This window comes from Oncorhynchus keta, chromosome 9 (genome assembly GCF_023373465.1).
Source record: "Oncorhynchus keta strain PuntledgeMale-10-30-2019 chromosome 9, Oket_V2, whole genome shotgun sequence".
In the NCBI taxonomy this organism is placed as follows: domain Eukaryota; kingdom Metazoa; phylum Chordata; class Actinopteri; order Salmoniformes; family Salmonidae; genus Oncorhynchus; species Oncorhynchus keta.
Genome location: NC_068429.1, coordinates 36,042,846 through 36,058,576, shown reverse-complemented (window position 1 = coordinate 36,058,576; position 15,731 = coordinate 36,042,846).

The following is a 15,731-nucleotide window of genomic DNA, read 5'->3' as shown; positions in this document are numbered from 1 at the left end:
GTCAATTTATCAATATTTAGACTACAGATTGTCTATAAAATAATGCTTATAATAGTTTTAAAAAAGCTGCACTTTGTCACATTATGTCAAAATGTAGTCTAATCATGTGGGAAACATGATGGAAGAACATGGATCATTTGAAAATGAAGTACATTGAACTATATACACCATCTGAAAATGCCTTAATTTCAATGTAATTGAATATTTATGTTTGGAAACCAAAGAAATCCATAATTTGTTCAAATTTGATATCAGTCCTCATTTAACAATCCTTAACTAGGCCTAACTATAAATGCCATTAAGCAGATCTAAAGTAATGTATGTAATATTGTTGAGCTGAGTAAAAATGTTATACAAATTGTCATTCTAATATGGCATTGCTGGCATAACCATATTCAGTTGCCAAAGTTTTGAAGGTTGCAGATAGAAATACCATGAATAGAGCCGTGATTCCTTATTCTACATGTCAAAGAGGCATGTTTGTAGCATACTGCTGAAGGCTCTTTTGGCCTGGTAGACCTCTGTAATTTACTAAATAAACATCAAGTTAAAAAAAACTATTGGAAGTTCTTATTTGAGTTGTTAGTTGTAGGAATGTAAAGGTTACATTTTTTAAAACACGTTTTTCAAGAAAAGATAGTTAGGGTTCAAAGAAAATGACTCAAGTAAAAGTGAGTCACCCAGTAAAATACTACTTGAGTAAAAGTCTAAGAGTATTTGGTTTTAAATATACTTAAGTATCAAAAGTAAATGCAATTGCTAAAATATACCTTACTATCAAAAGTAAAAGCATGAATAATTTCAAATTCCTAATGTTAAGCAAACCAGAAGGCACAATTGTCTTGTTTTTTAAATTTACGGATAGCCAGGGTCACACTCCAAAACTCAAACATAATTTACAAATGAAGCATTTGTGTTTAGTGAGTCCGCCAGATCAGAGGCAGTAGGGATGCGCATGGTCGTTCTCTTGACAAGTGTGTGAATTGGATAATTTTCTGTCCTGCTAAGCATTCAGAATGTTACAAGTACTTTTGGGTGTCAGGGAAAATGTATGGATTAAAAAGTACATTATTTTTGTTTAAGAATGTAGTGAAGTAAAAGTTGTCAAAAATGGAAATAGTAAATTAAAGTACGCATAACCCAAAAAACTACTTAAGTAGTACTTTAAAGTATTACTTTTCATCACTGTGTGCTTAGCTGATGTGTAAAATACCTATCCAGGCGTTGTAAGATCTGGCAGGCATCAGCAGAATTGGGTAGGTTACTTTCCGAAAGTAATCCATTACAGTTCAGTATTACTTGTCCAAAATTGTAATCAGTAACGCAACTTCTGGATTAGCCAAAATAAGTAAAGTAACGTGATTACTTTCAGTTACTTTTGGATTACTTTCCCCTTCAGAGGCATTAGAAGAAGATAAAAAGGACCGGTCAAACGCATTTGGTGTATCATTCCCACGTACCACTAGCAGCTTTTTAGCCCCATACGGTTACATACTAGCCGTCTAGTGTTTTATAAATGTGCAATAAACATAAAACACAATTATATAAGGAATTGACAACTCGTTCTCATTCTGAAAAATAAGGTAGGCCGCTTGATTTCTGTAAAGTGTACACTGGGAGTCGGGAAGCAAGTTCATGGAGTGTATTTAATAAATAAATGAACATAGAACAGAACAAGAAACACAGATAGCATACAGACATGAACACTGGAACAGAAACAATAACACCTGAGGAAAGAACCAAGGGGAGTGACAGATATAGGGGAGGTAATCAAAAAAGTGATGGAGTCCAGGTGAGTGTCATGAGGTGCAGGTGCACGTAACGATGGTGGCAGATGTGCGTAAAGATTAGACAACTGGCGACAATGAGCGCCAGAGAGAAGGAGCAGGAGTAGACGTGACAATTTCAATATCTTAACAAAGTGGACAGGCTGACGTGCTTTTCAAACAGTTGGAAACAGACAGAATGGTGTGTTCGTAACTATTCAACTGTTCAACCTTGTTAACTAGCAAATAGATCCAAGTTGGCTAAACTTGAAATACAAAGATTAGCTGGCTAATCACTAGCACGTGGGTTTGAGAGATTGTTGATGAGACCTGTGTTCATTTTCTATGGCCTAATGCCTCCTACAAGAAGTTAGTCATTCTTAGTGAATATGCATTATGCATGGTTCTAGTTAAATTTGTAACAAAAAAGGTAATTAGTGTTCATTGCAAAAAAAAGCCTGTTAAACTATTTTGATAAACACATTTCATTATTAGTGGGTCTTATGGTTGTGGAAGGCTAATATTTAGCCTAGGTGTAAACCCAGAATTCCTTAGATTATTACTAACTGTTTGAAATGCAATGTATTTGACCTTCAATTGTAAAACAATGATTATTTTCAAAGTTGTTCAAGCTCTGTCAAATTGGTTGTTGATCATAGATAGACAACCATTTTCAAGTCTTGCCATAGATTTTCAAGTAGATTTAAGTCAAAACTGTAACTTGTTCACTCAGAAATAGTCACTGTCTTCTTGGTAAGCAACTCCAGTGTAGATTTGGCTTTGTGGTTTAGGTTATTGTCCTGCTAAAAGGTGAATTAATCTACCAATGCTTGGTGGAAACCAGACTGAAACCGGGTTTCCACTAGGATTTTGCCTGTGCTTAGCTCCATTCCTTTATTTTTTATCCTGAAAAACTCCCCAGTCCTTAATGATTATAAGCATACCCTTAACATGATGCAGCCACCACTATGCTTAAAATATGGAGAGTGGTACTCAGTAATGTGTTCTATTGGATTTGCCCCAAACATAACACTTTATGTTCAGGCCATTGCCTTACCACATTTTTTGTCCGTATTATTTGTTGCAAACAGGATGCATGCTTTGAAATATCTCTTCTCTGGAGGCTTCATTCTTTTCACTCTGTCAATTAGGTTAGTATTGTGGATTTTAACTACAATGTTAGTTAAGTATGGCTGTATCTATGTAGTGACTGCATGTATTGATACACCATCCAAAGTGTACAGTAATTTTCTTCCCATCTACCAATCAGTGGTGTGTACTTATGGATGCCAGGCTTCCCAAAGAATTGACCAAGAAAAAAATCCAATCAGCGTTGAGCTAAACTGAGTGACCTATGAATGGTCCTGCTCACCAAAAAAAAGTGTCAAGGGAAGCCAGTTTGGATTTGGCTTAACACTAACCACATCACATCAAAAGCAGAATGTCATTACAGAAAAATTGGGTTGGCATGGTTACACGCGGACTGCAGTTGTGAGTCTGATTGGAAGTACAGTGGCTTGCGAAAGTATTCACCTCCCTTGGCAGTTTTCCTATTTTGTGGTCTTACAACCTGGAATTCATTTAGTTTTATTGGGGGTTTGTATCATTTGATTTACACAACCACAACATGCCTACCACTTTGAAGAAATATGACAAAAAAACTGAAAACTTGAGCGTGCATAACTACCCCCCCCCAAAGTCAATACTTGAGACACCTTTTGCAGCAATTACAGCTGCAAGTCTCTTGGGGTATGTGTCTATAAGCTTGGTACTTCTAGCCACTGGGATGTTTGCCCATTCTTCAAGGCAAAACTGCTCCAGAGCTTTCATGTTGGATGGGTTCCGCTGATGTACAGCCAGCCATCTTTAAGTCATACCACAGATTCTCAATTAGATTGAGGTCTGGGCTTTGACATTTAAATGTTTCCCCTTAAACCACTCGAGTGTTGCTTAAGCAGTATGCTTAGGGTCATTGTCCTGCTGGAAGGTGAACCTCTGTCCCAGTCTCAAATCTCTGGAAGACTGAAACAGGTTTCCCTCAAGAAATTCATCCATCATTCCTTCAATTTTGACCAGTTTCCCAGTCCCTGCCAAATAAAAACATCCCCACATCATGATTGGTGTTCTTGGGGTGATGAGAGGTGTTGGGTTTGTGCCAGACATAGTTTTCCTTTATGGCCAAAAAGCTCAATTTTAGTCTCATCTGACCAGAGTGTCTCCCTCCATATGTTTGGGGAGTTACCCACAGGCTTTTTGGCAAATACCAAACATGTTTGCTTATTTTTCTCTTAAGCAATGGCTTTTTCCTGGCCACTCTTCTGTTAAACTCAACTCTGTGGAGTGTACAGCTTAAAGTGGTCCTATGGACAGATACTCCAATCTCTGTGGAGTTTTTCAGCTCCTTCGAGGTTATCTTTGGTCTCTTTGTTGCCTCTCTGATTAATGCCCTCCTTGCCTGGTCTGTGAGTTTGGTGGGCGGCCCTCTCTTGGCAGGTTTGTTGTGGTGCCATATTCTTTCAATTTTTTAATAATGGATTTAATGGTGCTAAAAGTTTCTGATATTTTTTTATAATCCAACCCTGATCTGTACTTCTCCACAACTTTGTCCCTGACCTGTTTGTGAGAGCTCCTTGGTTTTCACCACTTGCTTGGTTGTACTTCGGTGTGCTGCTTAGTGGTGTTGCCGACTCTGGGGCCTTTCAGAACAGGTGTATATCTACTGAGATCACATGACAGGTCATGTGACACTTAGATTGCACATAGGTGGACTTTATTTAACTAATTATGTGATTTCTGAAGGTAATTGGTTGCACCATATCTTATTTAGGGGCTTCAGAGCAAAGGGGGTGAATACCTATGCACGCACCACTTTTCCATTAAAACATTTTTTTTAAGCAAGTAATTTTACAAGGCACTGTACTGCCAAATTCTCTCAAATGACATTGGTAGAGAAATTAACATTCAATTCTCTGGCACCCGCTCCGGTGACATTCCTGCAGTCATCATGCCAATTGCACGCTTCCTCAAAACTTGAGACATCTGTGGCATTGTGTTGTGTGACAAAACTGCACATTTTAGAGTGGCCTTTTATTGCCCCCCAGCACAAGGTGCACCTGTGTAATGATCATGCTGTTTAATCAACTTCTTGATATGCAACACCTGTCAGATGGATGGATTATCTTGGTAAAGGATAAATGTTCACTAACAGGGATGTGAACAAATTTGTGCACAAAATTTGAGAGAAATACAGTTGCAAGAAAAAGTATGTGAACCCTTTGGAATTACTGGGATTCCGGCATAAATTGGTCATCAAATTTGACCTGATCTTCATCTAGGTCACAACAATAGCCACTTAGTGTGCTTAAACTAATAACACACACATGATTGTATTTATATTGTCTATATTGAATACATAATTTAAACATTCACAGTGTAGGTTGGAAAAGGTATGTGAACCCCTAGCCTAATGACTTCTCCAAAAGCTAATTGGAGTCAGAAGTCAGCAAACCTAGAGTCCAAACAATGAGACAGGATTGGAGATGTTGGTTAGAGCTGCCTTGCATGATAAAAAAACACTCACAAATTGAGTTTGTTTTTCACAAGAAGCGTTGCCTCGAACAAAAGAGATCTCAGAATACCTAAGATTAATAATTGTTGACTTCCGGGTTACAAAATTATCTCTGAAAGCCTTGATGATCATCAGTCCACGGTAAGACAGATTGTCTATAAATGGAGAAAGTTCAGTACTGTTGCTACTCTCCCTAGGAGTGGCTGTCCTGCAAAGATGACCGCAAGAGCACAGCGCAGAATGCTAAATGAGGTTAAGAACAATCCTAGAGTGTCAGCTGAAGACTTACAGAAATCTCTGGAACATGCTAACGAGTCTACGATACGTAAAACACTAAACAAGAAGGGTGTTCATGGTAGGACACCAAGGAAGAAGCCACTGCTGTCCAAAAAAACATTGCTGCATGTCTGAAGTTTGCCAAAGTACACCTGGATGTTCCACAGCACTACTGGCAAAATATTCTGTGGACAGATGAAACTACAGTTGAGTTGTTAGAAAGGAACACACAACACTGTGTGAAGGGGGAAAAAGGCACAGCACACCAACATAAAAACCTAATTCCAGCTGTAAAGTATGGTGGAGGGAGCATCATGGTTTGGGGCTGCCTCAGGGCCTGGACAGCTTGCTATTAAAAATGAACAAATTAATTTCCAAGTTTATCAAGACATTTTGCAGGAGAATGTTAGGCTGTCTGCCAATTGAAGCTCAACAGACATTGGGTGATGCAACAGGACAACAACCCAAAACACAGAAGTAAATCAACAACAGAAGAAAATGCACCTTCTGGAGTGGCCCAGTCAGAGTCCTGACCTTCTGGAGTGGCCCAGTCAGAGTCCTGACCTTCTGGAGTGGCCCAGTCAAAGTCCTAACCCTCACCCTTATTAGTTTAAGCAGACTGCGTTTGTCTATTGTTGTTACCTAGGTGAAGATCAGATCAAATTTGATGACCAATTTATGCAGTAATCCGGATATTTCCAAAGGGTTTGCATACAGTTGAAGTCGGAAGTTTTACATACCTTAGCCAAATATATTTAAACTACATTTAATCCTAGTAAAATTGTCCTGTCTTAGGTCAGTTAGGATCACCACTTTTTTTAAGAATGTGAAATGACAGAATAATAGTAGAGAATGATTTATTTCAGCTTTGTCTTTCATCACATTCCCAGTGGGTCAGAAGTTTATATACACTCAATTAGTATTTGGTAGTGTCGGCTAGCCTTCCACAAGCTTCCCACAAGTTGGGTGAATTTCGGCCCATTCCTCCTGACAGAGCTGGTGTAACTGAGTCAGGTGTGTAGACCTCCTTGCTCGCACACGCATTTTCAGTTCTGCCCACACATCTTCTATAGGCTTGAGGTCAGGGCTTTGTGATGGCCACACCAATACCTCGACTTTGTTGTCTTTAAGCCATTTTGCCACAACTTTGGAAGTATGCTTGGGGTCATTGTCCATTTGGAAGACCCAACTGGCGACCAAGCTTTAACTTCCTGACTGATGTCTTGAGATGTTGCTTAAATATATCCACATCATTTTCCTACCTCATGATGTCATCTATTTTGTGAAGTGCACCAGCAGCAAAGTACCCCCACAACATGATGCTGCCACCCCCGCGCTTCACGGTTGGGATGGTGTTCTTCGGCTTGCAAGCGTCCCCCTGTAACGATGTTCGTCTGAGGAAGAAGTAGACCAAAGCGCAGCGCGGTATGTGTTCATATTTCCTTTAATTAACTGAACACTAAATAGAAAGAACAAGAGAATAAATGAAAACCAAAACAGTCCCGTATTGTGGAAACACTGAAACGGAAAACAACTACCCACAACCCATAGTGGGGAAACAGGCTGCCTAAGTATGGTTCTCAATCAGAGACAACGATTGACAGCTGCCTCTGATTGGGAATACCAGGCCAAACACCTAGAAATATAACACACAGAACAAAACATAGAAGGCCCACCCCAACTCACGCCCTGACCAAACTAAAATAGAGACATAAAAAAGGAACTAAGGTCAGGACGTGACACCCCCTTTTTCCTCCAAACATATCGATGGTCATTATGGCCAAACTGTTCTATTAGACCAGAGGACATTTCTCCAAAATGTACGATCTTTGTCCCCATGTGCAGTTGCAAACCGTAGTCTGGCTTTTTTGTGGCGGTTTTGGAGCAGTGGCTTCTTCCTTGCTGAGTGGCCTTTCAGGTTATATCGACACAGGACTTGTTTTACTGTGGATATAGATCCTTTTGTACCTGGTTCCTCCAGCATCTTCACAAGGTCCTTTGCTGTTGTCCTGGGATTGATTAGCACTTTTCGCACCAAAGTATGTTCATCTCTAGGAGACAGAACGCATCTCCTTACTGAGCGGTATGAAGGCTGCGTGGTCCCATGGTGTCACGCCCTGGTCGAAGTATTTTGTGTTTATCTTCATTTATTTGGTCAGGCTAGGGTGTGGCATGGGTTTTTGTATGTGGTGTGTTGGTATTGGGATTGTAGCTTAGTGTTGTGTTCTAGTGAAGTCTATGGCTGTCTGAAGTGGTTCTCAATCAGAGGCAGGTGTTTATCGTTGTCTCTGATTGGGAACCATAAACACCTGCCTCTTTAGACAGCCATATTCTGTGTTTTACCAGATAATTGTGTGTCGTGGGTGATTGTCCTTATTGTCCTTATGTCTGTCGTTTATTTTTTGTTCATTTGCACCAGTATTATGATGATGGCTGCCTAAATATTAAATATTATTAGAATGATATGGCTGCCTCAGGGGTCTCTTTGGGTCAGATAAGATGCAGGCTCACGAGGTGTGGTTGGGAGGGGGTAAATGGTCAACCTAGTGACGGCCCAACGTCCCTTTGATGCGGTGAAGTTGTCCTGTCCCCTTAGCAGAAAACCCCCAAATGCCCTGGCTGAGGGAAGGAGGTTCTCACCAAGATTTCACGGTAAATGGCATAGTTGTCCTGTCCCCTTAGCAGAAAATGTTTCCACTTCCATGTTTGACAGTGGGGATGGTGTTCTTGGGGTCATAGGCAGCATTCCTCCTCCTCCAAACACGGCGAGTTGAGTTGATGCCAAAGAGCTCCATTTTGGTCTCAACTGACCACAACACTTTCACCCAGTTGTCCTCTGAATCATTCAGATGTTCATTGGCAAACCTCCGACGGGCATGTATATGTGCTTTCTTGAGCAGGGGGACCTTGCGGGCGCAAGAGTGTTACCAATTGTTTTCTTGGTGACTATGTTCCCAGCTGCCGTGAGATCATTGACAAGATTCTCCCGTGTAGTTCTGGGCTGATCCCTCTCCGTTCTCAGGATCATTGCAACTCCACAAGGTGAGATCTTGCATGGAGCCCCAGGAGATTGTCCCTGACATCCTTGGAGAGCTCTTTGGTCTTGGCCACGGTGGAGAGTTTGGAATCTGATTGATTGATTGCTTCTGTGGACAGGTGTCTTTTATACAGGTAACAAGCTGAGATTAGGAGCACTCCCTTTAAGAGTGTGCTCCTAATCTCAGCTCGTTACCTGTATAAAAGACACCTGGGAGCCAGAAATCTTTTTGATTGAGAGGGGGTCAAATACTTATTTCCCTCACTAAAATGCAAATCAATTTCTAAAATTTTTGACATGCGTTTTTCTGGATTTTTTCATTGTTACTCTGTCTCTCACTGTTCAAATAAACCTACCATTAAAATTATAGACTGATCATTTCTTTGTCAGTGGGCAAATGTACAAAATCAGCAGGGGATCAAATACTTTTTACCCTCACTGTACACAGATGGTTCAAAATATCCAAGGACAGGGCGTACTGGGTCAGCATTTGTAGTGCAGGAATGTGGGGTGAAAATCAGGGAACAGATATTACAGATCATCTGGCTGTATCTACGGTGGAGATGATGGCCATACTGTTGGCCTTGCAGTGGGTGGAGGAATTTAAACCAGATGAAACCAAGATTGAACTCTTTAGCCTGAATGCCAAGCGTCACATCTGGAGGAAACCTGGCTCCATCCCTACGGTGAAGCAAGGCGGTGGCAGCATCATGCTGTGGGGATGTTTTTCAGCGGCAGGGGCTGGGAGACTAGTCAGAATAGAGGGAAAGATGAACGGAGAAAAGTACAGTAAGATCCTTGATAGAAACCTGCTCCAGAGAGCTCAGGACCTCAGACTGGGATGAAAGTTCACCATCCAATAGGACAAAGACCCTAAGCACAAAGTCATAAGTCGCTCTGGATAAGAGCGTCTGCTAAATGACTTAAATGTAAATGTAATGTAAATTCTTTCTGAATGCACTGTACATGACAGTTTCTGACCATTAGTGACTCACCACCCTAGCCTGTACTGAGCTCAAAGCCAGTCTTATGGTTATTTGTGGAACACACTGGTTGTTTTTAGATTTCTGAGAAAGGCGGTTTTGTTAATGTCTCATTTAGTAGTTTCTTTGCTCTGTCCACAGTGAGAACAAACCAAGGAATGGAGGAATCTGTGTGTTCAATCACAACTGCAATTGACATCATCATCCTGGCCAATGACGGCTGCTTTTCTATGGTATGTAAATCCTAGTGTGTCACTGTGAGCATTGTGTGTATGTGAGGCCGTCTCTGTGGTGTATGTGTGCAAGTTCGGAACGTGTGGGGCGTTTGGTTGGCAGATGTATAACCCATTATTTGCAAAGATATTAAGTTGATCAAGATTGCCACACAGTCTTCACGTCCTCTCTCAGGTTGGCTAGATACATGGTGGTCTGCCTGCCTGGGGTTGTCCAGGAGCCATGGTGAAATCCAGCCCCCACATTTGGTTTGAGATATCTGAAGTCAAAGACTGACACCTTGTGGCCAAAATGTAATACTGCAGCTGCTTGTTAAGAAACAACTGCACGCTTTCCTTCCATGTCTCATCTTCAGACTGTTGTTCTAAGGGCATTAAAATACAGTGGTGGAAAAAGTATCCAATTGTCATATTTGAGTAAAAGTAAAGATACCTTAATAGAAAAGGACTCAAGTAAAAGTAAAGATACCTTAATAGAAAAGGACTCAAGTAAAAGCGAGTCACCCAGTAAAATACTACTTGAGTAAAGTCTAAAAGTATTTGGTTTTAAATGTACTTAAGTATCAAAAGTCAATTTAAATTGCTAAAATATACTTAAGTATCAAAAGTAAAAGTATTAATTCCTTATATTAAGCAGATGACAATATTTTTTATTTAACTGCAACAAACTATTTGTGTTTGAGTCCACCAGATCAGAAGAAGCAGGGATGTTATCTAGTTAAGTGTGTGAATTGGACCATTTTCCTGTCCTGCTAAGCATTCAAAATGTAACAAGTACTTTTGGGTCTTAGGGAAAATGTATGGAGTAAGAAGTACATTATTTTGTTTAGGAATGTGGTGGAGTAAAAGTTGTCAAAAATGTAAATAGTAAAGTACTGATACCTAAATAAACTACTTACAGTAAGTAGTACATTAAAGTATTTTTACTGAAGAACTTTACACCACTGTTAAAAAGCAACAAATCAATTATGGCACAATCTTCTAACGTGGTGCAAACTGTTATTATTAACATGTTATTCACTTAAAGTTCCTCATCCTCATCTTCCCAGAGGTTTAGTATGGAAACTTTTCTGATGGATTGAGTGCTGCTCAAATAGAGATGAGCTAAGGCACCTAATGAAAGCTGTACTATAAATTAAATTAAATCAAATAGAATTAGTCACGTGCCGAATACAACCGGTGTAGACCTTACAGTGAAATGCTTACTTTTAAAACCTTTAAGAAAAAAATAGATACATAAAAACAATAACTGTAACAAATAATTAAAGAGCAAAAATAAAAAATAAAATAACAGTAGCGAGTACAGGGGGTACCGGTACAGAGTCAATGTGAGGGGCACCGGTTAGTCAAGGTTATTGAGGTAGTATGTAATGTAGGTAGAGTTAAAGTGACTGTGCATAGATAATAAACAGAGAGTAGCAGCAGTGTAAAAGGGGGGGTAAATACAAATAGTCTGGGTAGCCATTTAATTAGCTGTTCAGGAGTCTTATGGCTTGTGGGTAGAAGCTGTTAAGAAGCCTTTTGGACCTAGACTTGGCGCACCGGTACAGCTTGCCGTGCGGTAGCAGAGGACAGTCCATGACTACATTCACATTACATTTAAGTCATTTAGCAGACGCTCTTATCCAGAGCGACTTACAAATTGGTGCATTCACCTTATGACATCCAGTGGAACAGCCACTTTACAATAGTGCATCTAAATCTTTTAAGGGGGGTGAGAAGGATTACTTTATCCTATCCTAGGTATTCCTTAAAGAGGTGGGGTTTCAGGTGTCTCCGGAAGGTGGTGATTGACTCCGCTGTCCTGGCGTCGTGAGGGAGTTTGTTCCACCATTGGGGAGCCAGAGCAGCGAACAGTTTTGACTGGACTGAGCGGGAACTGTACTTCCTCAGTGGTAGGGAGGCGAGCAGGCCAGAGGTGGATGAACGCAGTGCCCTTGTTTGGGTGTAGGGCCTGATCAGAGCCTGGAGGTACTGAGGTGCCGTTCCCCTCACAGCTCCGTAGGCAAGCACCATGGTCTTGTAGCGGATACGAGCTTCAACTGGAAGCCAGTGGAGAGAGCGGAGGAGCGGGGTGACGTGAGAGAACTTGGGAAGGTTGAACACCAGACGGGCTGTGGCGTTCTGGATGAGTTGTAGGGGTTTAATGGCACAGGCAGGGAGCCCAGCCAACAGTGAGTTGCAGTAATCCAGACGGGAGATGACAAGTGCCTGGATTAGGACCTGCGCCGCTTCCTGTGTGAGGCAGGGTCGTACTCTGGGGATGTTGTAGAGCATGAACCTACAGGAACGGGCCACCGCCTTGATGTTAGTTGAGAACGACAGGGTGTTGTCCAGGATCACGCCAAGGTTCTTAGCGCTCTGGGAGGAGGACACAATGGAGTTGTCAACCGTGATGGCGAGATCATGGAACGGGCAGTCCTTCCCCGGGAGGAAGAGCAGCTCCGTCTTGCCGAAGTTCAGCTTGAGGTGGTGATCCGTCATCCACACTGATATGTCTGCCAGACATGCAGAGATGCGATTCACCACCTGGTCATCAGAAGGGGGAAAGGGGGACTAGGGTGGCTGGAATCTTTAACAATTTTTATGGCTTTGCTCTGACACTGCCTGGCATCTCCTGCGAATGACGGGGGCATAGAGGTCCTGGATGGCAGGAAGCTTGGCCCCAGTGATGAACTGGGCCGTACGCACTACCCTCTGTAGTGCCTTGCAGTCAGAGGCCGAGCAGTTGCCATACCAGGCAGTGATGCAACCAGTCAGGATGCTCTTGATGGTGGAGCTGTAAAACCTTTTGAGGATCTGAGGACCCATGCCACTACCACTAACTTGTGGAGAAGTACAGATCAGGGTTGGGTTATAAAAAAATATCAGAAATGTTGAACATCCCACGGAGTACTAAAACATTTAAAGAATATGGCAACACAACAAACCTGCCAAGAGACGGCTGCCCACCAAAACTCACGGAAAAGGCAAGGAGGGCATTAATCAGACAGGCAACAAAGAGACCAAAGATAACCCTGATGGAGCTTCATAGCAGAGATTGGAGTATCTGTCGATAGGACCACTTTAAGCCGTATACTCCACAGAGCTGGACTTTACAGAAGAGTGGCCAGAAAAAAAGCCATTGCTAAAGAGAAAAATAAGCAAACACATTTGGTGTTTGCCAAAAGGCATGTGGGATACTCCCCAAACATATGGAAGAAGATACTCTGGTCAGATGAGACTAAAATTCAGCTTTTTGGCCATCAATGAAAATGCTATGTCTGGTGCAAACCCAACACCTCTCATCACCCCGAGAACCCTATGTTTTTCATTGACGGTGACTGGGAAACTGGTCAGAATTGAAGGAATGATGGATGGCGCTAAATACAGGGAAATTCTTGAGAGAAACCTGTTTCAGTCTTCCAGAGATTTGAGACTGGTACGGAGGTTCACCTTCCAGCAGGACAATGACCCTAAGCATACTGCTAAAGCAACACTCGAGTGGTTTAAAGGGAAACATTTAAATGTCTTGGAATGTTCTAGTCAAAGCCCAGGCCTCAATCCAATTGAGAATCTGTGGTATGACTTAAAAATTGCTGTACACCAGTGGAACCCATCCAATTTGAAGGAGCTGGAGCAGTTTTGTCTTGAAAAATGGGCAAAAATCTGTAATTGCTGCAAAAGGTAGCTCTAGAAAGTATTGACTTTGGGGGGGTGAATAGTTATGCATGCTCAAGTTCAGTTTTTTTCTTACTTCTAGTTGTTTTTCACAATAGAAAGTAAAGCAAAACCTTGAGACTTCCTTATATTTCGTGCACCAGCTGTTGTTTACAAATATACATAGACCTCCACCCCTTGCTGTTCTATCCAGCTGAAAATGTGTAAAACCCGCCAGCAGTATGTTATTAATGTCATTGTTCAGCCACAACTTGGTGAAACATAAGATATTACAGTTTTTAAATATCCCTTTGGTAGGATATATATGCTTGTGGTTCATCTTTTTTATTATCCAGTGATTTTACGTTGGCTAATAGGATCGATGGTATGGGCAGATTACACATTCGCCATCAGATTCTTACAAGGCACCCAGACCTACATCCCCGATATCTCAGTCTCTAGTCTCTTTCTCCTGTGAATGACGGGGATGAGGGCCTTGTCGAGTGTCTGGAGTAAGTCCTTTGCGTCCCACTCGTTAAAGAAAAAATCATTTCTTCCAGTACGGTGAGAGTAATTGCTGTCCTGATATCTAGAAGCTCTTTTTGGTGATTAGACATGGTGGCAGAAACATTATGTACAAAATAAGTTAAAAATAACGCAAATTTAAAGATTCACCCTGTGTTGGATCTGTGTGAGTGTGTAATGCCATGGCGTGACTGTTTCCCACTCAGGCACCTGCATCAACCATACCTCAGTGATGATGTTGAAAAAGGGCAGCTTTGAGATCGACATGTTATGCTTGACCTGCTCAGTTTTGTACCACACAACACCAAAACATTTATAACAGATCCAGATAACCTGCTTTTACACTATAATTCAACTATTAGATATGAAATGTTTCTTTTTTTTAAAGGAATAGTTTCACTATATTAAAATGAGAGTTGGCCCCTAAAATGAGGGACAAACATAAATGAATCACTAATAATGTTTTATGTTTTTACGGTTTTACAATGATGGTGAACATTTTTGGGTTACATGGATTAAAATAATCCCAGAAGATGGAAAAACATGAGGAAGGGCAGGTTTTTGGCAATGCTGATTTTTTTTTTTTGAGGGGGGGGTCATTTTAGCCGATCTATTCACATAAAAAATTGGTTTTATGGAATTTGCCATGTGTCTTACATTAACGGGGACTTTCAGAAAGCAATATTGGTGCACAATTACTACTTAAAATATCAAAGGGATGCAAAAAGCACTCTATCTGTGGAACATCCCATTTATGCATAACGGGAGGCAAGTTTACCAAGCAACAGCAGACCAAAGATACAGATAAATAGGTCTATATCTGTCCCTGTCCTAGATGATAGAGATCATGACATGGAAGACCGTGTTACCAAAGCTCATTATCAAAGCTCATTGAATGTGTTGTATGTGTGGATCCTTTGGTCGTCATAGTTAGGGTCCAGTGGTCTGTCATAATCCCCATGCACTTCTGAGGTAACACCAGGGGCTTCCTCACTCTGCTCCCAGCAGCCCCCTGGTGTAGACAGACTGGGACACACTCTGCTTCCTTCTCCACTTAGTCCGGCGGTTCTGGAACCATACCTGATGGGAGAAGATAGGTTTTAGTGTGCACTGTAGTTTGTATCAACAGCTGGACTGACCACTATTAAACAACATTTTGTCTTTGTCATGCAACAAACCCATTTCAGGATAAAATGAGTGTAAGTGTGAAGGACTAAATGATGTTGGGCCATGAAGCAAACAGGTTTACTTGAACTGTAGCCGACTCAATTTACAAGAAATCGCTACGTGTGATTTCATATCACTAAAGTCCTCTGATGTTTTATGGCTCTATTGCCTCTTGTTGATTGGTTAAGATAGTCATGCTGTGTGACTGTGGACGTAAAATTGAAACTGAAAGGGATGTATATAATTTATTATTACCCTGACTGATACCTGGACAGTCTTATCTGAGCTTGCCAAGGGTGGCCTGTGCTGTAAACCAGAGCATGAAGGGACTCATGTGGTCCGTAGAAACGTGGTCCAGACAGCCACTGGGCAACCAAACCCTGGATTGTTTAGATTCATCTTGAACCCATGTCATCTCTCAGTTGATCATAAGTTGTTGATTCCCTTCCTTTTCAAAGGTTTGTCATTGATGTCTGTGCTGTAACTCTCTTTCGTATCCACAGTTTCCATCCACAGTTTTAATGCAAGTAAAGTCAT